The 24,027-nt window shown below is 38.9% G+C and overlaps 1 non-coding gene across 1 annotated transcript; it reads right to left on the bottom strand.

Moving 5' to 3' along the window:
* Window positions 1-23,074: 23,074 nt before the first annotated feature.
* Window positions 23,075-23,181, bottom strand: LOC141658124 (small nucleolar RNA R71). The gene has a single exon (XR_012549028.1). It is a non-coding gene; the product is annotated as a small nucleolar RNA R71 (small nucleolar RNA).
* Window positions 23,182-24,027: the final 846 nt, after the last annotated feature.

Below are 24,027 nucleotides of genomic sequence, written 5' to 3'. Positions count from 1 at the left end.
TGAGAAAAAGAAGAATAACACACTACATATTATAGCTTAGTAGCAGAGCCAGGATTTGAGCTTAGGGAGTGGAAAATTTTAGGGGGGTAAACGACTAATTTTATAAGGTACACTCAAAATTTTTTCAAAAAATTTAATAAAAAACTTCGAAAATTTCATCCGTCAAGGGGCGACCGCCCCTACTAGCTCCCCTAGTTCCACCATTGATTTTTAGGAGATGAAGGGTAAAAGAAGGGCGGTGGGTGGTTGCAACGGAATATGGGTGATGAAATCATATAAGAGAAGAAATCTACCTTTGTTGAACAGTGATAGAAAGAGCACACTCAAGTTATCACTCACACTCCAATTTCTTTATAACTTGCGATATATATTGCATTAATTCGATATCTGTACATTCCAATTTATACTACGGAGTATGTATAAAATATATCACAAATTGTTGGTCTTACAAATTCGTATATGGGAATATAATCATATATGTATCTAAAACTTTTATTTATTAATTAATTTGTTTTCAATTCAATTTCACACGTTGTAGGCATCTTTCTAAATTATATATTTTCATGGATCAATTGCCCAAAGCATATACAGTTCTATCCTATACTACAGTATATTAATATTAATCATTGAGATTTGCTTAGTGACCTAAATTATAATGGAAAACTGCCCAACAATTTAATGAATATGTACCTTAGCTTTTGCTTCTTAGTGTATACAATGACTTGATAATATGATACCCTAGGGCCTAGCCCTTAAGGCCGAAAGTGTTATTTTAATTACGAAGTATTATATGACATTGTGATAGACGACTATAACTCGTACCCGGAAAATGAGATAATGTTATCTGATGGTATCGAGTTCAGTACTATGTAACAAATACTCTTATTTTTCAACTACGTGCATGAACCTATGGCCAATTAGGTCTTGTTCTTTTGAACTTAATTTCAATTCTTCTAAAGTTCAGTTTAGTTCGGGTCGATTTAGTTCAATTCAGTTCAGATCAATTAGTACACTTTTGTATCGCATATAAGTTCAGTTCAGTTTAGTTCGTGTGTCATATAAGTTCAGTTTAGTTTAGTTCAGATCAATTGGCACGGTTTTCGAGACATCTAAGTAGGCGTGTCAATCGTGTGTCATGAGTCGTGTTTTAGCAATTGTATTTAGATCGAGTTGTATCTTTAATTCAATTTTTTGCAAATCGAGTCGACGAGAATCGTCTGGGTTGTAGTAGCTAGTTCTCCAACGGCTCCCCCATTCCCATCTAAGCCATGTTTGTGAATGCTTGTTAGTATAGTTCAAATCAACTTCACATGCTAAATCACTTGGACAAAGTAGATTAGATGCATTAAACGATTAGAAACCAAGCTCACATGTTAGGGTCAAAATGGTGTTTTGCATTCTCTTACAACGAATCGTATTGTCTTGTACAATTAGCCATCGTAGTCCTTAGTAGAGGCTGTTATTGCAACGGGCGGGGTGGATGTTTTATTAACGAACTTCCTATCACGTAATTTCAACAACGAACTCAAATCTCATATATAGTTCCCAAATTTCCTTAAATTTGATGGCGACTCCAAACAATTTTCAAACTCGTGGATAATCCGAATCCCCACATCCACGTACAAGCTTGTTTTTTTCTCTAGAATCCTATAAAATATTACGTTTAATTTCATCTATCATCCTTGGTAAGTTGGTAACTATGGCAAAAGTAAAGGTAATCAATTAATATGAATGGAGGAGGTGTTAGGAAATTGTACACGAACTGAAAAGACAATAATAAAAACCGCACCGAATCGCTATCCTTTCCTAATAAAACAATTCGACCCTTACTTTGGTGCCTGGGTTGTATCGAACTTTCTATTGAGATAAGACGGTTGTCCTCTGTATTCGGCACAGAATACAGAGATATAATTAAGAAGTATTTTTGAGTAATTTGTGTTCTTTGTTCAGGAATGCAGAAGTTATAATTTTTCTGTATATTCCTTCTGTCCCTCAAACTCTATTTATAGAGGAGAAGAATGGGAAAGCAGAGGGAAAGGGGAATGAATTCTGAAGGGTTGCAACCTTTCAGATTTTCTGTTGGATTTAGAAAATTCCGTAATCCCGTAAATAATTATGCAAGCGTACACTGCGTACTTCCCGAACTAGCATTTTATTATTTAGAAATTACCCATCCTTGAACCAATCTTTAATTACGTCAAATGAACCGGTAATTACACTTAAATCACCAACAGGAGGTATAACATATTTATTCAGACATTCGTAAGTGAATACGTAAAGAATTAACCGCTTCAGAATGTTGAAGCATTGGTTGGGAAAATCTTTTGAGATGCTGTTAATTTCTTCCATGTTGCTCCTCTTACTTTATTTCATTCCAATTTCAGTCTGATATGCATGATGATATCTCTCGATAACATGTTGCAACTTGAGACACATGATAAATGGATAGAAAATTGCTAATATCGCTCAAGTAAATGACAAATAAATTACGAGTAATTTGAGGGAGGCAATAATTCTCAAATTGAACAATAAATCTTAATTCTTAAATTACAGAATGAAGAAGAATTTCTTCATAAATTGGACCTCCCTCATGATCTTATGACCCTAACTGAGGTGATGTCACTATAAAACTGTATCGAGTTTACAACAAAGTGGACGGGTTGATTACATTGGATCTAGGATCTTGTTGTAGTGTCGTGGACTTTATGATGATATGTTTTTCATTCGATCTAGGATCTCCACCCTTCCTTCACTTTAGTATGATATTGTCTACTTTGAATTGGTGTGTTTGAATTTGTTTCTATGTTTCTTTTCTAATAAGCTCATACGAATAGATCAGTGGCGTCTCTCTTAAATAATGCAGGACTCTTCTATTTTTCCAATACGGGGTTTTGAATGCCAGCGCGACATGTCAATCCAAATTGCTCGCCTAAGTAAACACCGCTTTTCAAGTTCAAAGACAAAGGCGGTCCCTTCATTTTTCATTTAATAAAAGACGATAACAAAAAAAAAAAAAAAAAAGAGCGAACACAATATATAATCCAGTGACCTTTAGATTTATTATTACAGATCAAAGAAACATAAAACATGAGGATGATGAGCATACAAGTACTTTAATGATAGTGTGAAACATATTACACTCGCGCATATTACGTAAAACTCAATGACAAACATACAAAAATACAAATGAAAAACGTACAATTGGATATTTCAATGAAAACATATCACACCGTAAATATTGCAACAAGGGTCACATATTCAACAATATGCATGCATGCATGCCATGCATCTTAAACAGGAACTGGAGTATTGTCTCCATTGCTCGGGCCCTGCATGTGAACAACGTATAATAAATCTTTAGTACGTATATATATACTCGTTAAGTCTATAAAGATATTGCTGTCAAAAAAAAAAAAAAAAAAAAAAAAAAAAAAAAGTCTATAAAGCTATACTCCGTTCACTCCGTTTCATTTATTTATCTTTAATTAAAATCTAATTGGGACGAGGATAAATAGGGAAGGGAGTATTTTACCTGATTGGGAATACCAAGGATAAATAGGAGAAAACCTGGCTTGAGATCATTGATTTGGGGAGAAACAGCCATTCTTACAAATTAAATGACACTCCTTACAATTAGAAGATTATATGATTTGTATGAACAAAGTAGTTCTTATTTATTTGGTGATATGTATCATTTGTATGGCCCTATTTATATACGCTACAATTGATTAAATTATATGTGTGTTTTATTTGTTTATATATATATCTACAACTTGGAACTTAAAATATTGAGGATTACTAATTGCTTACTCACATGCTCACATGCTGATAATGCCGAGAGATTCACAAATTGATTTCCTTATGTATTTTTTTTACATTTTTTTTTATCTTAATGCCCTGTTTATTCGGCAAACAGCAGAATCAGATCCATGATAGTAGATAACATAAGTATAATACGATTAACTGGTTTTAGTAGCAGGTTTAACTATAAAATTCAATTAGCAAAATAAAAAAAAAATATTTGGTAATTTACAGATTAAGGATAATTAGAATGGTTTCATATGGACGTTATCCAGGGAAGGGGTTGGGGATTTGGTGGGTGCAACATTTGGTCCAGGTGGAAGGCGGGATAGACGGCAATCGAGGGGAGAAGGGGAGGGTGTGGAGGATGGATGAAGGTCTGCGAGGGAGGGTTACGTTAAAATTAACGTCAATGCCGGAGTGAAGGAGAGGGGGAGGGAGTTAGAACGGGGGTGGTGTGTCGCAAAATGAGAGGTGAGGTTATGTGGGGGTGTCCGTGGTTCGTGCGACATCATGGGAGGCTCACTTCGCGGAAGCGGTGGCAGTCTTGGATGGGCCGGAAGAAGCGGCGCAACGGGGCATCCTTAATGTGGAAGTGGAAAGCGATTGCCTTCTCGTCATTGACGCTATCCGAGAACGGAAGGAAGGACGAAACATGTTTTCTTTGCTTAGATGATATTCTTGATTTTAGTTTACATTTTCAGTCTGTTATTTGGTCACATGTAGGTCGTATTAATAATTGTGTAACGCATGAACTTGCACATTGTGTTCCACATATTCCGGGCAAAGTCGTTTGGGAGGATGAGTTGCCTCCTCAGGCGAATGCTGCTGTAAACTTTGATCGTTTATTAATTGAGTAATGCCTTCGGATTTTTCCTTTAAAAAAAAAATGGTTTCATAATAAATTGAATATACTCGTACCACTTTTGTTAAAAAGTAATCATTTTTAAAAAGTGCTCATTTTATAGTACAAATAAAATATGGTCGTTATTTATCATAAAATGGTCATGTTTTATGTGCCTATGGTGCAATAATAATTGTAGGGTCGAAAAAAATGTTAACGAGCCTGCGTTAAGATAACATTAATTACGCCTTGTGTGATTCAGAATAATAATAAGATCCCGATAATGCCCTACTTTATGTGTGAAAACGGGAAGAGTATTACAAGTATGCGTTATTTGTGGATCGACACCAACATTTGAGGTGCCAAATTATTATACTTGCTCAATTATTCTTGGTCAATTATATTTGGATACGTTCTCTGATACGCTTTCAAAATACAACTCACACTTAACTCATCATTTTCCTAAACAAACAGAGATTATTGGGAGCTAGGGGACTAGCAGGTGCGCTCTCCCTCCCACACGGCATATGAGATATTTGACCGCCCCCAAACCACTGCAACCAGGTTTAGCAGAATGAGAACCTTTCAAAGTTACAAACGCATCAATTTCATCCTCAAGTTTCTGCTTCGACTTCTCTATTTCAAAATCGAATATTTATGTTAATCTATCAAGTTCAGAGTAATCAACCAACAATCAATATCTATCTATATTAATAAAGGAAGCTTTTTCCGAGTGATTACAGAGTCTCCAGCTTTTTTAAACTTCTCAAATTTAAAATAAATAATTTAACAAAAGATATAGATTCAAATAATTTTATTAGTATGTTAGACATACAATTGAACTAAAACTCCAACTTCTATTCCAATGCTATTATAATCCTCTCATTATATATACCTTACATTATGGCATATTGTTATTTGTTACTCCGTCATATCGTTATTTGTTATTCCGTATTTAGTTAGGCAGTATTATATGTTCATGTTCATTATAGTTTTATTCATAGCTATTGTATTAATATACACTGCATGTTATATTATACTTTACGTAATGAGTATTCTCATAATTTGTTGTTTGATTACAGGTTCTTATGATGATGCTAAAAGAAAGTTATGTCGTCATTAAGGTTGGATTTTCTATTATTATCTCAGATTTTGATTTGGTTTGTATTTGTTAGATTTTGATTTGGTTAGTTTTGATTCTTAGTCATATTGTATAACTCTTATATTAATGAATATATTTTACTTTTGAAAAAAAAAATAGTGTTTTGTTGTATATCAATTTTTGATGCAATTATTTCTGATTTTTAGAGCATGAAGAGGTGGAGAAAGAAGCGTTAACAAGGGCACTTGCTCCCATTAGAGTGAGAAAAATTCGAGATTTTAAGTTGAAGATTTGAACCTTTTTCTCGATTTATCTTATTCCGTTAATTGTAAGCATAAATTTTAACTTCGCTACTAAGCTCATCTAATTCTTATAAACGGAACTATTCCCGTACTTTTGCTTAACTTTGATTAAAATACTCTTCATAACTATGAAAGACAAATAAAGTTTGGATTTTATATTGGAGTGTATTGTTTTTTTTTTAAAGAAATAAAAATAAATTTTATTGTTGACAGAATTCAAGACATTCAAATCAACAAAAATTATATACTTTGTTCTTATCTAAAAATAGATTATACTCTCACTAATATTAATGAGAGACCGTCTCTTAAAAATTTGTGTTATACGATGGTTGCATATATTTTGACTATGAATCCGTAACAATATTTGGTACATACACAAGGAAATAACCGGAAGAAGTAAACAAATACAAGAATATTGTATTGATATTAGAGTTTGGCTAAGATGAAACCGCGACAATGTCATCGCAGGATCGCAAGTCACAAGCATATAAGAGGTCTATCACCTCTTCTTTTTTTACAGATTATATTATCATATCATTGCCCATTACTTTAAATGACTATATACTTGCATGTTTTATTTTGCCAATATCTATTTGTTCGATTGATTTGTCACCTAGCATTATTTCTTTGAACTAATATTAATCTTCGACGAAGTGCGTTAACGTTACTTTCTCGTGTGTTTAGATTGATTTATCGCGTACATTGCATGATGGTAGAGTCAACTTATTGACTTTTAGATTTTGTGGGGTGATTTATTCAAGATCAGATTCTATACTCATATATAGAGATTAACATACTACTTCTTACCTCAAAAAAATTAGTTTCACGTTTATTGATTTTATTTTGTTTATTAGATGTATGTTCACCACTAAATTATCTCCATCGTTATTCCACGAATATATAGAGCTTAGCTTCGACAGCCTGCCAATTCAAGATGATCAAAATCGGGTTCTTTAAGTTTCAAAATATCATTTCGCTTTCGTTGTCGAATTTGTCGGTTTGCTGTGTAGACACCAAAAAGTGTAAGTCTTTAAATATACTCCGATAAAATATATCAAAACTATGATATATAGGTTGTTCAATTTTGTTGTAATATTGGTGTTAATTACTAATGGAAGGAATTCATGGTTATGGTGGTGCTAATGACTAATGACTATCAAAACAAATATTTTTACGTCAATGCTAGAGAATATTCATGGTTGGAGATATGGTGGTGTTGAATAGAAATGTATGCGATTTATAAACTAAACAATATTTATAAGTTGGGTTACCACATCTACTTCATGCCTACCACCTCTAGAAATTTATTTACAATGGAATTCTATTGAACATACTACTCATTCATGTTAGGTCCACCGAGTAGGTCTCCTGATAGACGCTCTTTCAATAAGTTTACTGAGAGACTATTTTAAAATTTTAAGAAAAAGTGGTACTAAAGGTAATTAAATAGGTATAAATCCGGTAATTAAATAGGTACAAGTCCTGATTAAAGATAAAATTGGTACATTTATTATGTAAATAGATGCGAAATTACAATGTCACGATCAAATAACAAAAGGGTCACGAAATACAAATAAAAGAGTACGAAAAACTGATCTCTCAATAACTTATTGAAATACTGTCTCTCCAAAGTTTTAGTGAGTCCAATAAAGGAAGGATGAATTGGGTATGGCCTATGACGATTGAATGAAAAATTATGTGTACTATTACCTCATATTAACTACGTATTAATTTCGTTGGCGAATTAGAAATGTACGAGTATTAGGGTGAGTATTTAGTTAATTTGGTGATGGAGTTCGAGCCTCTTTATTGACATGACTTGAAATTTGTACTCCCTCCAATCAACTCCACTTTACAAGTTTCTTTTATCACGTTTGCCAACGCAGCTTTTACACGATAAATATCATTAGCTGCGTATTTGCAAAAATAGTTATTGGTGATTTATAAGACATAATATTACACGTGGCCCGTGCATCGCACGGGCATTAAATCTAGTATATATATAAAAGAGGCTTTTTTCAGGCAATTCTAGAGACTCCAACTTTTTCAAAACACTAAAATAAAATAAAAATAAAACTGAAATAAAAGATAATAACAAATAACAACAGAATAATAATAATAAATAATAAATATAGATTAAATAAATAAAGAAGATAAATAATATAGATTAAATAAATAAAGAAGATAAATATTGAAGTATATTTGATTATTATTTAGTTTTTCTCAAGAGTCTCCTAGATGATGGATCATTATTGAATCCTTCTATAAGTAAACTACATTAGTTGATTAAAATATATGTATGCTTTGCCCATAATGCACACGCACCTCAATCTCATTACTATATATATTGATCATATTTATCGTTTACGCTTCTCATACTCTTCTGTGTATACCTATTTGAATTACATGAATTTTATGCTCGATTTTATTGAATATAAATATATATATACTACTTGAGAAAGATAGAGATGATATTATTATAGTTGATATTTTGTCTTAATCTTCTCTTAATAATGTATTATTTCTGTTTTTTTCACAGGTGCCAGTATTTGATTCCAACGAAATGCTAGAAAGCATGGAGCCTGATTCCAACACAACGCGAGAACGCTCAACTTTATTAAATAGAACATTAAATTAGCTTTGGATCATCCTATATGCTCATCGTAATTATTTTGATGATGTTATCCCACACTGACTAGCAAGGTATCAATTTGCATAGTATTTACATCTTTGCTCGCATTGTTTTGCTTTCATATACTTTGTTAGAATTAAGTCCCTCCATTATGGAGTTAGATGTTTCTAATTGAGACATAATGAGGAGGAGTTTCTAACTCACTATAACTTACTTCTACATTGATCAAGGTAATGAATATAGTAAAGTTACATGGAAGTTATAGCTTTACATTTAGATATAAAAGAAGGAGAAAACTATGTAATTTGTATCCTCATATTGAGTGATCAATAAAATTCCTAGTGCGGACTATGGTGAGGATGTAGCCAAGTTGGTGAACCTCGTAAATATTGTGTCCTTGTTATTTTCCCGATTCTTGTATTTATTATTGTGTGTGTGGTCTATACCAAAAATCCCTACAAACTGGTATCAGAGCCCGGTTGGGCGAGTAAGGGAAGAGCGATCCACTAAAATTCACAATAATGGAAGGAGGTAAAATTTTGTTCGATAAATTCGATGGGAAAGATTTTGCTTTCTGGAAAATGCAAATAACGGATTATTTGTATTCAAAGAATCTATCTCTTCCTTTGGAAGGCTCTAAGCCGGATTCCATGGAAAAGGAAGAGTGGAAAATATTGGATAGACAAGCGCTAGGTGTGGAGGATGAAGGTGATCTTTTGGCAGTGAGTGTCGAAGATCCGATTGAGTCTTGGGTATTAGACTCTGCTATATCATTTCACACTTTTCCATATAAAAAAAAAATTCCTTTCATAAGTTTGTTGGTGAAAGGTGTGGTATTACTTACTTGGTAAATAGTAAGGCGATGCTGATTATAGGAAGATGTGAAGTAAAAATCCGGACCTCGATTAGGGGTAGGTGGGAGCTAACGGATGTCATGTTCATCCCGAACTTGAAAAAAAAAATTGACATTTGTTGGAAAGCTCAATGAAGCAGACTACAAGGTTGTCTTTGAGGAAAGTTCCTGGAAAATAGTCAAGGAAGCTATTGTTGTAGCTCGGGGGACTAAGAGTGGAACTTTGTACACCAGGGTGTAGTGACATGAGTAGTGTAACTGCGGGAGGGATGAAGAATGAAGTTGTTTCACAAGACTTGTTACAGGATCCGAAAACTATGCATAGTGGGCCTTACAATTTGCACCGTGGAAGTAAAATTGGTGGTTTGAAGGCAGGAGGTGGTCCGAAAACGCACAAGGTGAAACTGACACGCTTAAATGTGTGTGAAAATTCAAGAAGTTCTAATAAGGCGAGAAAGGGTGCTTCGTTTAGGTGGGAGTGCACGCCCCGGAAAACGATGAGTGAAGCCCGACAAGTATGGTTGCCTTTGGGAACAAAGTTGAATGGTAAATGGTCAAGGATGGGTAGTACCTTGGCTGGGCTCTTGCATTTAGCATGAGCAAAGACATGGTCGCATTAGGTGAAAAGTAAAGTTGGTGTTAACTCCATAATTGTCGGGAGGTGGGAGATTGTTAGAATTAAGTCCCTCCATTATGGAGTTAGATGTTTCTAATTGAGACATAATGAGGAGGAGTTTCTAACTCACTATAACTTACTTCTACATTGATCAAGGTAATGAATATAGTAAAGTTACATGGAAGTTATAGCTTTACATTTAGATATAAAAGAAGGAGAAAACTATGTAATTTGTATCCTCATATTGAGTGATCAATAAAATTCCTAGTGCGGACTATGGTGAGGATGTAGCCAAGTTGGTGAACCTCGTAAATATTGTGTCCTTGTTATTTTCCCGATTCTTGTATTTATTATTGTGTGTGTGGTCTATACCAAAAATCCCTACATACTTCATTCATTCGGGTTATTTGTTTACTTTTGTGGCACAAAGAATAAGAAGAGGGGGGTTGGGGGTGGTGGGGGTTGCGCATTTGACACATACCTAATATAGAAAGATAAACAAATGAATAAGACACCCTTAAATAAAAATGGTAAACAAATGACCGGGATAACTACAACATATTTAAAGTTTTTGTGACAAAATACAACGTTAATTAGTTTTTGTTGGTTTGATTTCGCAGGTTCAACAAATTTTCGATCAAGATGAATAATAGGGAGCATACATAATACTATTCAAATACACGTTCTCTTATTTTTACGGGTTACTTTTTCACATACGAATTTTACTCTTTCACATACACTTTATCATTAAGTTTCCATCTAATACCCTCTAACCTCAAACCTAATCAAATAACTCTTTCTTTTTTTTTTTGCCTGTTAATTATAATTGTTAAAATTAGGGTTATAAGATAATTGTTAAAAGGGATGGCGGTTGTGCGTGGCGGATGGTTGATGAGACAGTGTGGTGGTGCGCGACAGATGGAAAACTAATACGGAGTATATAATCAAATCTGATACACACACCATCTTGAATATCTTCGATACAATCCATTATTGCAAAATTCGTATGTGAAAAAGTACGACCATCCTTTGAAAATGAGATGGCGCCACCGGGTGACGCTTAAATTGGGCGCCACCGGGGTAATATCGTAAACTACATAGGTTTTTTTCATTTTCTCCCCTAAAATTTGAATTTTAAACTAATTAATAGCAAAAGGGTATTATAGGAATTGTAAATTGCATAAATTATTATAGTTGTAACAAATGAATCATAAATATAAATAATCCAGTAGAATTTTCCATGATTTTTGCCAAGTTTTGAGGAGGAATAACAACAACGAATAATACTATTTTGTACGGTAGAGAAAGAATGCATTTTGTTGTTTTCCAGTAATCCATAAACAAGTAGTTTAGGGTAGTATTTGAGTCATGTACTGATGTACATCGGAGAGAATTAGGGTAGTATTTGGTTCATGGGAAACTTGGTGGATACTATCGGCTAATGTTCGAAACGCAATAACATTTATAATTTTAGTGTCTTCTTTGTCGAAGGATCGTATTGAATATTTACGCTTGTTGATGACGAAACGTAATATTGAATCAATAGATAAATTTAGTTTACTTGAGAATTTTATTTTGATTGAATTGCATCAATTGTAACTGAATAGATATAAAATTACATGTCTACCCTTAACCCAAACGAAAACTAACATTTTTTTTTCTATTTTTTTTTTCTAGACGAAATGAGCAAAATTAAATTAAAGGAAACCAAGGTTCAAATATGTCAAGGGGACGGATCCGAGAGGAGCGGCGTGATAGCTGTTACCTAGGTAGCACCAAAACGGACACGGACACGGGACACGGACACGACACGGACACGTGACACGACATCCCTTGAAATTTAGGACACGGGACACGTTATTTAAATTTAATAAAATATATATTTTATAATTATAAACGTTTGATTTTATTTTTATAAAAGTATTTGTTATTAAGTTTAAATAAGTGAAGCTAAAACTTGCCCTTGATTATAACTCGTTTTCATTTACCATCCAAACGAATCTTTTAATCAATCTCTTTCGACAGCTCATTTCACGCTTAAAGAACATCATTCAGTCCAAATGATGTCCAAATGTCATGGACACGCGTCGGACACGGCCGAAATACTATGGACACGCGTCGGACACGTGCTCGAATAAATGTAGAAAGTTAGACACGGCTTTGTAGGTGTCCGACACGTTTCGACGTGTGTCCGAGGAGTGTCGGTGTCCGACACGGTGTCAGACACGGGACGGCTAATTAGGAGAAGTGTCCGTGCTACCTAGGCTGTTACAAAGTCAATTGTACAAGCATGAGCTATAAAAGAAGAGACAAACTCCCAATCAAAACAACCATTGTTTGAGCTTTTATCAATCTATTAGGGCCGGTTTAGGCTGATCTCGTCTTAATGTATTTTGTTGGGCTCTGACCCAATTATCATATTGTATTTTTATTGTATCTATTAGAACACTGATACCATGATAGAAATATGTTTTTGGTAAATGATTATCTTGCCTTTCTCATTAATCGAATGAATATAAATACAATATGATAATTGGGTCAGAGCCCAACAAAATACATTAAGACGAGATCAGCCTAAACCGGCCCTAATACAATCATTGAGAACTGGGCGATAGTATCTGCAACTCCATTCACGGACCTCTTCTCAAAAACGATCTTCAAATGTTGATGCAATAGGAGCTAAACCACAGGGTCCCGACTTTCAAAACTCAGGCCAACATTCTCGCCAGGCCCCTGAACCACCCCTGATGCAGGCTCCTAGGAGGTACACCAATTTCAGCCACCAGCTGCCAATATGGCCAGCTGGAAATATCCTTAATTAAGTCCAAGAAGGGAAGTCTTAAAACATCCAAGTTAGAAGCCAAGAAAACCAGTCTAGAAGTCGATCAAACTTGGAACAGGTCACATGATGCTGCAGAATTTTGATAAATCATAAAGCAAACATTCCCTTTTAGGTTAGGCAATTGTGGGGCTATCTGTTAAAAATTTGATCAATCTTCTCCTAAAGCAAGCCACAACAGAGCAAGGGACCTTGGCCTTAGGAAGAGCTCAGCTAGCAAACAAAGCAACAACCACCTGCACACAACAAACAAAATAGACTAACCCTTGCTTTATTTCAGTCTGTTTTTACCCCTAGTGCTTTATTTTTCACTTATTTGACTTCAATTTTAGTTTTTAAAATATTCTTTATTTTGTACTCTACCTACATATAATCTTGGCCCTTGGATGTAGTTTGTACTCGAATTGTAACTAAGACAAGCCTATATAAGAATCATTGCCTCAACTGTTTTCAGCAGCTTATTTTGAATGAAATTAAACCTAAGACTTCTCTCAACAATTATCAAACTTGTGCTTAGTCTGTAATTTGAGCAAAGTCTGGTAATTAACCTGATAAGTGCATATTTTATACATTTTAACCCTTTATATTAGTTTGATTTTACATATCATTTAGCACTTATCAAAGTGTTTTTAAGCTAATATTGTGTTTCTAGTGCAATTGTGTGTTCAAGTGTGTTTTGTAGAAAAATGAGTTAAGATACTACAAATTATGCAAATACTAGAAGCATGGCTAAGTGAGAGCAAGCAATGGACTTTGTACTTCAAGTTGCATGGGAATTTGTTGGATTAATTAGCAAAATGCAATTGTGATCAAATATCCAAGTCAAGCCCAAATTACAAGTCAAAAGTAAGGGGAAAGCATGGGATTCCAAAGTTCTTAAGATGCCAAATGAAAGCATTAACCGGGTGATTAATCGCACAATTAATCACTAACATAGGATTCTCCAAGTAATTAAAAGGAGAATTAAGAAGAAACTCGGAAATCACACGACCCCGATCGGGCCCCCCAACCCCGATCGGGGTTGCATGTCTCTTGAATGCTTACGTTTTCACCTTGCTCCCCTATATAAAGGGAAGCCACTTCATAGTTTAGGCATCCAACTTTTACGTCTCATTTCCTTACATAGCCTTAAGCATTATAATCTCTCTCAATAGTTTTCATATTAGTTTACAAAATAATTAAGCTTGTAGTTCTTAAACAATTGGTTCTTAATACATTTTCAAGCATTTGGTTATAATTTGTTCTTCCATACAAGTTCATCTCTTTAAGGTATTTCTATTTATAGTTTACATTTTTACATATCTATTTAGTTTATACTTAGTTTATAATTAAGCACTCTAATTAGATTACTTTAGTTTTATTTCTTTTACATGTTAAATCATTTAGTTTATATAAATCATACAATCATGTTTATCATTTCTCTTAATATAGTTCACAATTTACATCTTAATATGAGTAGCTAAATCTCTTAGTCTAAGGGCTAGGGGAGCCATGCAAAATCAAATATGTAATATGATAAAATAGGTTAATAATAATATTGTTCATATTGCTTCTATCACGTGTTTGCATCGTAACGTTTAATCCTTGTTTAAGGCCTTATGCATAGATTAAGTTTGTTCATTCATTCTAAAAGTCGAGAGGCATGGAATCGAATTAGACAAAGCATGTGTAGTAGGACGACCTAGTCATGGACGAAAGTTTCTATAGGACCCGGTCTATCACTACTACAAATTTAGGCAACTACAACGCCCCTTTAACAACGATTATTCACGAAAATCACAATAGACGTTGTAGAATGTATGGCGCGAATTTTACTAAAATCAATTACAACGGGTATAGTTATAAAAACCGTTGTTATTATTTTTAACAACGGGTCACACATGCGGAACCGTTGTTAATAATTTGGCGCAAAATTGGCGCAAAGTTAGTGAAAAGTAATCACAACGGTTACTTTTGAAACCCGTTGTTAAAACATATTTGACAACGGGTGTGTTCCGGGTATGAATTCCGAAGTAGGTTTGTTTACCACGCTAGCTTTGTCGAATAATGCCCCTTCTAGCTTTGATTGCTCTCCTCGACTTTCTCCAACGGCTGGTCGGTTAAGACCGTCATGGGATGTGCGTCGAAGTAGGGTTTCAACTTCCTTGCGGCAACAACCACGGCAAAGGCTGCTTTTTCAATCAGCGGGTAGTTTCTCTCGGCAACAACAGTGTATGGGTGATAAAGTATATTGGGTGCTTTCTTTGTTTTTCTTCTCTCGACGATTACGATCGACCGTGGCCGAGGTTACTTGCTAGATATAGATATAGCGTTTCCCCAGTCGTCGGTCCGGGACGGGGTTGGGAGAGTTTGCGAGATGGGCTTTCGGTTGTTCGAAGGCCGTGCTCTGTTCCTCCCCCAAAGGTCTTTATTCCCTTTTTAGCACTTTGAAGAATGGGGTGCTCTTGTCGGCTGACCGAGAGATAAAACGGGCAAGGGCCGCCATCCTCCCGGTCAGTATCATAACCTCTTTGCGATTCCTCGGCTCCGGCAGGTCTAGAATTGCTTGGACTTTCTCCGGATTGGCATCAATTCCCCCGGCGCTAACAAGCACGCCGAGGAATTTGCTTGGCCCGGTTCCGGTTGCATTTTGTAGGGTTAAGCTTCATCTTGTATTTCCTTAGTGAACAAAATGTCTCGTGTAAATCGGCTAGGTGCTCGCCGTCAGACTTACTCTTGACAATAGTATCGTCGACGTAAGCCTCGATGTTTCGCCCTTTTTGATTTTGGAATACTTTGTCCACCAGTCTTGTGTAAGTCGCGCCGGCGTTTTTCAAACCAAACGGCATCATCTTGTACATGTAGGTGCCGTGTATGGTGATGAATGCGCATTTAGGCATGTCTTCCTCTCGCCATGAATACCGATGGTATCCGAAAAGGCGTCGAGCGGGCTCGATTGTGTAGCCTGCCGTCGCATCTATTAAGCTATCTATCCGAGGCAAGGGGTAGCAATCTTTCGGGCATGCTTTATTAAGTTGCGTAAAATCAACACACATCCTCCACCCCCCTGATGACTTTTTAACCATTACAACATTAGCTAGCCATTCAGGGTATGTACAAGGGATGATAAAGCCTGCCTCTAACAACTTATCAACCTCGGCTTTGATGGCATCCTCTTTTTCGGCCGAGGAGTTTCTCACCCTCTGCCTCACAGGGCGGGCGCTGGGGAGTACGTTCAGCTTGTGAACGATGACCTCTCGGCTTACACTGGCATCTCGGCGGGCGAGTACGCAAAGACGTCTTTGTTCCTCCTCGCAGTCTAGGAGATCGGCCCGAATTTTGGCTCCAGGCCGACACCGACAGCGATTACGGTGCGTCCCGGATCGATCTCTATCTCGCTCGGTCTCTCGCCCCTTCGACCATGCCGACGTGGTTGGTGCTCATCGGTTCGTCTTCCTGTCGTAAGGATGGGTTCTTCCCTTTTTCCTCTTTCTTTGCTACCTTGAAGGATTGCATGTTGCATCCTCTGGCCGATATTTGGACGTTGACCACCTCGTCCTTTTCGTTCTTTGAGACGAGTTTATGAACCTCCCCGCGGTCCGAGACATACATCGTTGTCGGGCCCGGATGGACATTACAAAGATCGACCTCACTCAGGGTGATACGACCGATGAGAACGTTATATGCGGATGAGCCGTCGATGACCACGAACTCGGACATCACATTCTTGGCCGCGATCGACCGGCGAACATCACCGGTAACTTGATAGACCCCGGGGGGACCAAGCCCCGCCCGAGAAGCCGTACAATGGGTTGGTGCACGGGCTAAGGTCCGCAATTTTCAGGCCGAGCCCTAGAAAGCACTCCCTGAACATGATGTTCGTGTAAGCACCCGTGTCAATCAGGCATCTCATGACCAGGTGGTTGGCTATGTCTAAGTGGACTACGAGTGGGTCGCTATGCGGGGCGATGATTCCTTCGTAGTCCTCCTTCCCAATAGTTATGTTCGGGATGTTGGAAGCGCGGGCCGCTGTAGTGGGCACGAAGTTGACGGCCTGATACAGATCCGTTCGTGCCGTTTGTGTCCGCGAGCGGATCCGCCGTTCTCGTTTCCCCCGATGACAACATGAATTGTTCCTATCCGTTGAAAGACGGATTTTTTATCCGAGCCACCGGTGTTAGTCTTTTGGCCTCCGAACATACTTGCCGAGGCTCCCTTTTGGATCGCTCTTCAATGGCATTCTTCAAATGCCGGCAGCGTTGGTTAAGTGACCTGGTGTGGCCGTGGTACTCACAAAGACATGGCTCGTGTCACCGTCCCCCCTAGGTTTGGGGGGCCTTTCCCACTTCTGCCCCTCGTTTCTGCTCAGGGAGAAGACCTCGGCGGCCGATACGACCAGGGGGGTGTGATCTTTGTACTTCTTATGGTAGTACGGACCTGAACTCCCCCCGGCGTCCGCTGGGTTCTGCTTCCTGGCGGGCCTGTCGGTCCGCGACCTATTATTGTCACGGCGCCCTTCATCCGGCTTGTCCTCCCGGTGGCTCTTTCTTTCTCGAGTGCCCGCCTCGCCGTGGCCTATCCATATTTTGTGATAGTCTTCGACCTTAATGGCCTGGTCGGCCAATTTCCCCGGCGGACTCAAGGCTCGTGCCACCGCACTTGATGAGCTCGTTTTCAAGTCCCTCCGGGGAGGCCTTTCATCGCGAAGGCCGCTAGTTCGCCGTTCGGCTCCCTAATCTGCTGAACCCTGGCATCGAACCTCTTCACATAGCTTCGGAGTGACTCGCCTCCCTCCTGCCTGATGGTCAGGAGATCCGATGTCTCGACGGCTCTCCTTTTATTGGTAGAGTACTGGGCCAAAAACGCGTCTCTTAGGTCGGAATAGGAGTATACCGACCCATCGGGTAGCCCCTTGTACCAGCTTTGCGCCATTCCAACCAAGGTCGTTGGGAAAATTCGGCACTGCCTCGTCAGTTTCTCCCACACCGACATGTGAGACTCGAAAGCCTCGGCATGATCGGTTGGGTCGCCCTCTTCTTTGTATGATATAGATGGTAGCTTTAGCTTTGGCGGCACCTGGGTCTCTAGGACGTAGGCACTGAGGGGCTGTCTGACCACGTGTCTAATGACACGCGGCGATCGGCTCCTCGCATCCTTAGTCCGGCCCCTCTCCCCGTGGCGGGAAGGGCTTCTTCTCCGACTCTGGTGAGTCGGACTCCTTCTTCGACTCTGGTGAGTCGGACTTCTTCTCCGACTCTGGTGAGTCGGACTCCTTCTCCGACTCTGGTGAGTCGGACTCCTTTCGCTCGTCTGGGGCATGCCTCGTGGGCGTCGCGGCGACATCGTCCTTCCGCGAGTGCGGGAAGGGCTTAGTTCTACCACTGACACTCTGGGCTCCCCCGGCGTCTTGGTAGGCTCAGCCTCTCTTAGTGCTTCGTTCGGGTTTCTCGAGTCACCTTTTGGGCCCTAGCTTCCTGGACGGGTCCCGCCGCTCTTGTCGGTGTGACAAGTGTGAGCCGGCGACCGACAATCAGTCCAGAGTCGTCACTTTGCATCAACCACACGCCCATGACGGTGACTGGTCGGCGGGCGGCGGCGTATCGGCATTATTGGCATCCCGAACTCCGGTTGAATTATCCGGGTGGTGGAGGGCCGCACAACTCCCGCAATTGTGGACGGTATCATCCGGGTGGAGGGGCTCTTGATTCTACGAACACCTCTTGTTCTTTTGACATCTTCTTAGCTTTTTGGGTGGGTTTTTTTTTTTTTTTTTTTTTTTTGGTTTGGGAATGACTAGCTTCTAGTATCTATCCCCACAGACGGCGCCAATTGTTCCGGGTATGAATTCCGAAGTAGGTTTGTTTACCACGCTAGCTTTGTCGAATAATGCCCCTTCTAGCTTTGATTGCTCTCCTCGACTTTCTCCAACGGCTGGTCGGTTAAGACCGTCATGGGATGTGCGTCGAAGTAGGGTTTCAACTTCCTTGCGGCAACAACCACGGCAAAGGTCGCTTTTTCAATCGCGGGTAGTTTCTCTCGGCGGCAACAAATGTATGGTGATAAAGTATATTGGGTCTTCACGCTTGTTTTCTTCTCGACGACATTAAGATCGACCGTGGCCGAGGTTACTTCTAGATATAGATATAGCGTTTCCCCAGCGTCGGTCCGGACGGGGTTGGGAGAGTTTGCGGATGGGCTTTCGTTGTTCGAAGGCCGTGCTCTGTTCCTCCCCCTGAGGTCTTTATTCCCTTTTTAGCACTTTGAAGAATGGGGTGCTCTTGTCGGCTGACCGAGAGATAAAACGGGCAAGGGCCGCCATCCTCCCGGCCGAGATCATAACCTCTTTGCGATTCCTCGGCTCCGGCAGGTCTAGAATTGCTTGGACTTTCTCCGGATTGGCATCAATTCCCCGGCGCTAACAAGCACGCCGAGGAATTTGCCGGCCGGACACCGAGTTGCATTTTGTAGGGTTAAGCTTCATCTTGTATTTCCTTAGTGAACAAAATGTCTCGTGTAAATCGGCTAGGTGCTCGCCGTCAGACTTACTCTTGACAATAGTATCGTCGACGTAAGCCTCGATGTTTCGCCCTTTTTGATTTTGGAATACTTTGTCCACCAGTCTTGTGTAAGTCGCGCCGGCGTTTTTCAAACCAAACGGCATCATCTTGTACATGTAGGTGCCGTGTATGGTGATGAATGCGCATTTAGGCATGTCTTCCTCTCGCCATGAATACCGATGGTATCTCGAAAAGGCGTCGAGCGAGGCTCAAGATTGTGTAGCCCGCCGTCGCATCTATTAAGCTATCTATCCGAGGCAAGGGGTAGCAATCTTTCGGGCATGCTTTATTAAGTTGCGTAAAATCAACACACATCCTCCACCCCCCTGATGACTTTTTAACCATTACAACATTAGCTAGCCATTCAGGATATGTACAAGGGATGATAAAGCCTGCCTCTAACAACTTATCAACCTCGGCTTTGATGGCATCCTCTTTTTCGGCCGAGGAGTTTCTCACCCTCTCGCCTCGCGGGCGGGCGCTGGGAGTACGTTCGGCTTGTGAACGATGACCTCTCGGCTTACACCGCATCTCGGCGGTGAGTACGCAAAGACGTCTTTGTTCCTCCTCGGCAGTCTAGGAGATCGGCCCTGAATTTTGGCTCCAGCCGACACCGACGATTACGGTGCGTCCCGGATCGATCTCTATCTGCTCGGTCTCCGCCCTGTTCTTTTGGATGAAACTTATCTCGATCTCGAATCGAATCGAACTTATAGGATCGAATCGAATCAACTTAACTTAACTTATAAGATCTCGAATCGAACTTATTGGATCTCGAATCGAATCGAATCAACTTATAGGATCTCGAATCGAATCGAACTTATAGGCACTACTACAAATCTAGGCAACTACAACGCCCTTTAACAACGATTATTCACGAAAATCACAATAGACGTTGTAGAATGTATGGCGCGAATTTTACTAAAATCAATTACAACGGGTATAGTTATAAAAACCGTTGTTATTATTTTTAACAACAGGTCACACATGCGGAACCGTTGTTAATAATTTGGCGCAAAATTGGCGCAAAGTTAGTGAAAAGTAATCACAACGGTTACTTTTGAAACCCGTTGTTAAAACTTATTTAACAACGGGTGTTTTGTACAACCGTTGTTAAAACATATTTCACAACGGTTGTTGTTTAATAACCGTTGTCAATACCTTCCATACTATAAACCACACAAACAGAAGTCTGCTGCAGCCACAAAACACAACCCTTAATACACAAACACAGCAGACAAACAAACACAAAACACATACACACTCTCTTTCTCTCTTTCTCTATTTCTCTCTTTCTCATCGTCGCTTTATCTTCTCGCCGTCATTGTGATTTCATCGTCTATTACGTTCGTATTTATCAGGTAAATCTCGCCACACCGTCATCGTCATTATTTTCTTTTTCTATTTATTTCTTTTGCATATATGTGTTTTTATCGACCATTATGTTATTTGTTTAAGTATTGTTCGCATAATTAGTTACTAAAACAATGAAGAAGCAAGATGAAGAAGTAAGATAAACATAATTAATATATATATATATTTATAAATACATAAATTAAAAAAAAAAAAAATTACATATGTAAAAATGCAATTCTTATATTTTCATGGAGGATCTTATTGTGCTCTATCGTATCCATCCTCTCCTCCTTGGCTATTTGGAGGTTCCGTTCAGCAGTTGCTATATCGTCATATAGCTGCAACCGCTGCTTCTTTGCTCCGTCAAGCCATCTTCTTTGGCGTGCTTGGTGCGGATCGAGCTTCCGCAAGGTAGCTCCTGAAACTTTCCTCAATATGGAGGAACCGACGGATGAAGTTGTTGTTGTTCTCGATCATGGTAAGAGTCTTTAGGATGAAATCATTCATTTTCTTAGAGTTTTTGAGTTTGATTTGAAAGATTAAGTAGAGTTTGTTTTAACGATTAGAGTTTGGAGATGAATATATGAGATAATGGAAATGTTAGTTGAGATATGCAATGTATTTATACTAAGCAATGTGTGGGTTGAGTTAATTGCTTTTTAATTAATATATATGTTAGGAAGTTGTGCCATAATCATCATCATCTCTCTCAATAATGCTGCTTCAAATCCTATTACTAACCCTTCTCATTCCATATTATCCGTTCATATGTACGAGTGAATGTCATAATAATGCATGCATTGGAATTCTAACAGTAGTAATTATGCATGCATCTAGTAATATTTAATTTTTTTTTTTTTTTTTTAAGAACAAACAACAACGGTTATTTTAAAACAACCCGTTGTCTTTAGTTATAACAACGGTTTTGTATATTACAACCCGTTGTTATAACTTTCCCCCCAAAATTGAGTCACACTTTCCACAACGGGTTTTTATACATAAAACCGTGGTTAATAGTTTTAACAACGGTTTCCTTAAGTAAACCAACCGTTGTTAAAACCTTCTACAACGGACGCTTTAACAACGTCCGCTTTTTTATATAACAACGGTTTTTGACCGTTGTTATAGCCTGTATCTGTAGTAGTGTATGGTTGATACTAATGTCGTAAGGTGGTATCTTTAAGTCTAAGCAATTGACAATGTTATTAGTACCAAGTTTATCATAATCATATATTTACCTTTGCATGTGTGACCCGACCCCCTTAGACTCCTTTTTAGTATATAATTTACATTACAATTTTTGTTAATCATTAAACAACCAAACAAACCCAAAACGAAATCGATCTTGATAAGAATCCTCCCATAGCATTTCATAACGTAATTCCCGTCTCCTTGTGTTCGACCCCTATTACTACATTTATTTGTTGTCTAGGGAAATTATCTTTGCATAGGTACGCGATAAGCCTATCAAATTTTGGCGCCGTTGCCGGGAAAACGGTTTTATTACGTTTTGAATTGTCGATTTTTATCTTGTTTTATTTTGTCTTGAGGAACACTTGTTCCTTGAGACCGTTACTTATCATTTCTATAGAAATTGTTGTCTTATGCCCAGGTCCTCTCGTCGTGGAGAATTGATTTCACCGGATTCCGACCCCGAGAAAACCTTTAGGAGAAGACGACGGTTTTGGAAGGAAGTGAAATAAGCCACATCTTCCATACAAGTTGAAAGTGCTATAAAGTCTTACTTAGACGATCTAGAAGTTCTTGAAGAGGAGGAGGTTTCAAGTTCATCATCTCCACCACCACTATCTACTAGCAAAAAGATGGTGAAACTTTCCAATCATTCAAAGCTCACCACCGCCATGCTTCCGGCCGGTATCACCACTACTCAAATTACCGCGCCGGAATTCGAGATCAATCCGGCTTTCATTAGCCTTGTGGAGAGAAATCAATTTGGGGAAGTCCTTTGGAGGATCCCAATTTTCATGTGCAAAATTTTGTGACTATTGCTCCATGATCCGACAAACGGGCGTTACTCAAGCCCAAATAAGGGAGATATTTTTCCCTTTCTCTTTGAAAGACGAGGCCAAGCTTTGGATCAATAGCCTTGACCGCACCGCCATGGGAATCACCAATTGGGAGACATTTGCTCTTGCTTTCTATCAAAAGTTTTTTCCACCGGAGAAAACTCAAACTTTGAGGAGCCAAATCACCGGATTCCATCAACAAGCTCTTGAGAGCTTATATGAGGCTTGGGAGAGATACAAAGAGCTACAAAGGCAATGCCCACATCATGGGATAGACGATTTGTTTATAGCAATAACATTCTACAATGGATGTTGTGCCGAGTCCCGAAGGATTCTTGATTCCGCTAACAATGGGCGGTTTGATCAAATTGACACCGACCTTGCTCATGCCACGATCGAATCTATGGCGGTCCATGATGCCCAATATGTCAATTCTCGCATTGTGCCACTCAAAGGTAAAGAAGAATCCTCCAACAACTCCGCCTTGCTAGCTCAAATTGCCTTACTTCAACAACAATTGGCGGAAAGGGATGCTAGAGATTTCGTTCAACAACTCAATGCCATGTCTTCTACAAGTCAAATCATCGTTTGTGATGGTTGTGGAGGTGCGGGTCATTACGCCGCTCATTGCCGAGCTCCTATTGAAGAGGTAAATGCTTTTCAAGCTTTTAGACAAAGTTCATATCCACCGGGTACATTTTCCAATACTTACAACCCGAATACAAAATTCCATCCGAACTTGTCTTACACTAGCAACAATGTGCTTAACCCTCAACCCCCACCACAACATAATGCCTATGTCCCTCAATAACAAAATTATAATCCTCCACCGGGTTATCAATAATCAACAAAGGCCCCCACAACACAATTACCAACAAAATCCACCACAAAATGACCAACAAAATAACCAAGAAGGAGGTAAGCTTGAGGGCTTGATAGTCCGAATGCAAAAGGAATTGTTGGCTCAAATTCAAAAGAATGATCAAGCTCATAGTGCCGCGGTCAAGATGTTGGAACAACAAGTGGCTCAATTAGCCGCTTCTAACTCTCAAAGGAAGAACAGTCAACTACCTCCCTAAGGTACGCCATCACACGAGACCGTTAATTTTATCTCCTTGA

Source organism: Silene latifolia, chromosome 5, assembly GCF_048544455.1.
Source record: "Silene latifolia isolate original U9 population chromosome 5, ASM4854445v1, whole genome shotgun sequence".
Taxonomy (NCBI): Eukaryota; Viridiplantae; Streptophyta; class Magnoliopsida; order Caryophyllales; family Caryophyllaceae; genus Silene; species Silene latifolia.
The sequence above is the reverse complement of the archived record's forward strand: the minus strand, read 5'-3'. Positions and strand labels throughout refer to the sequence as shown.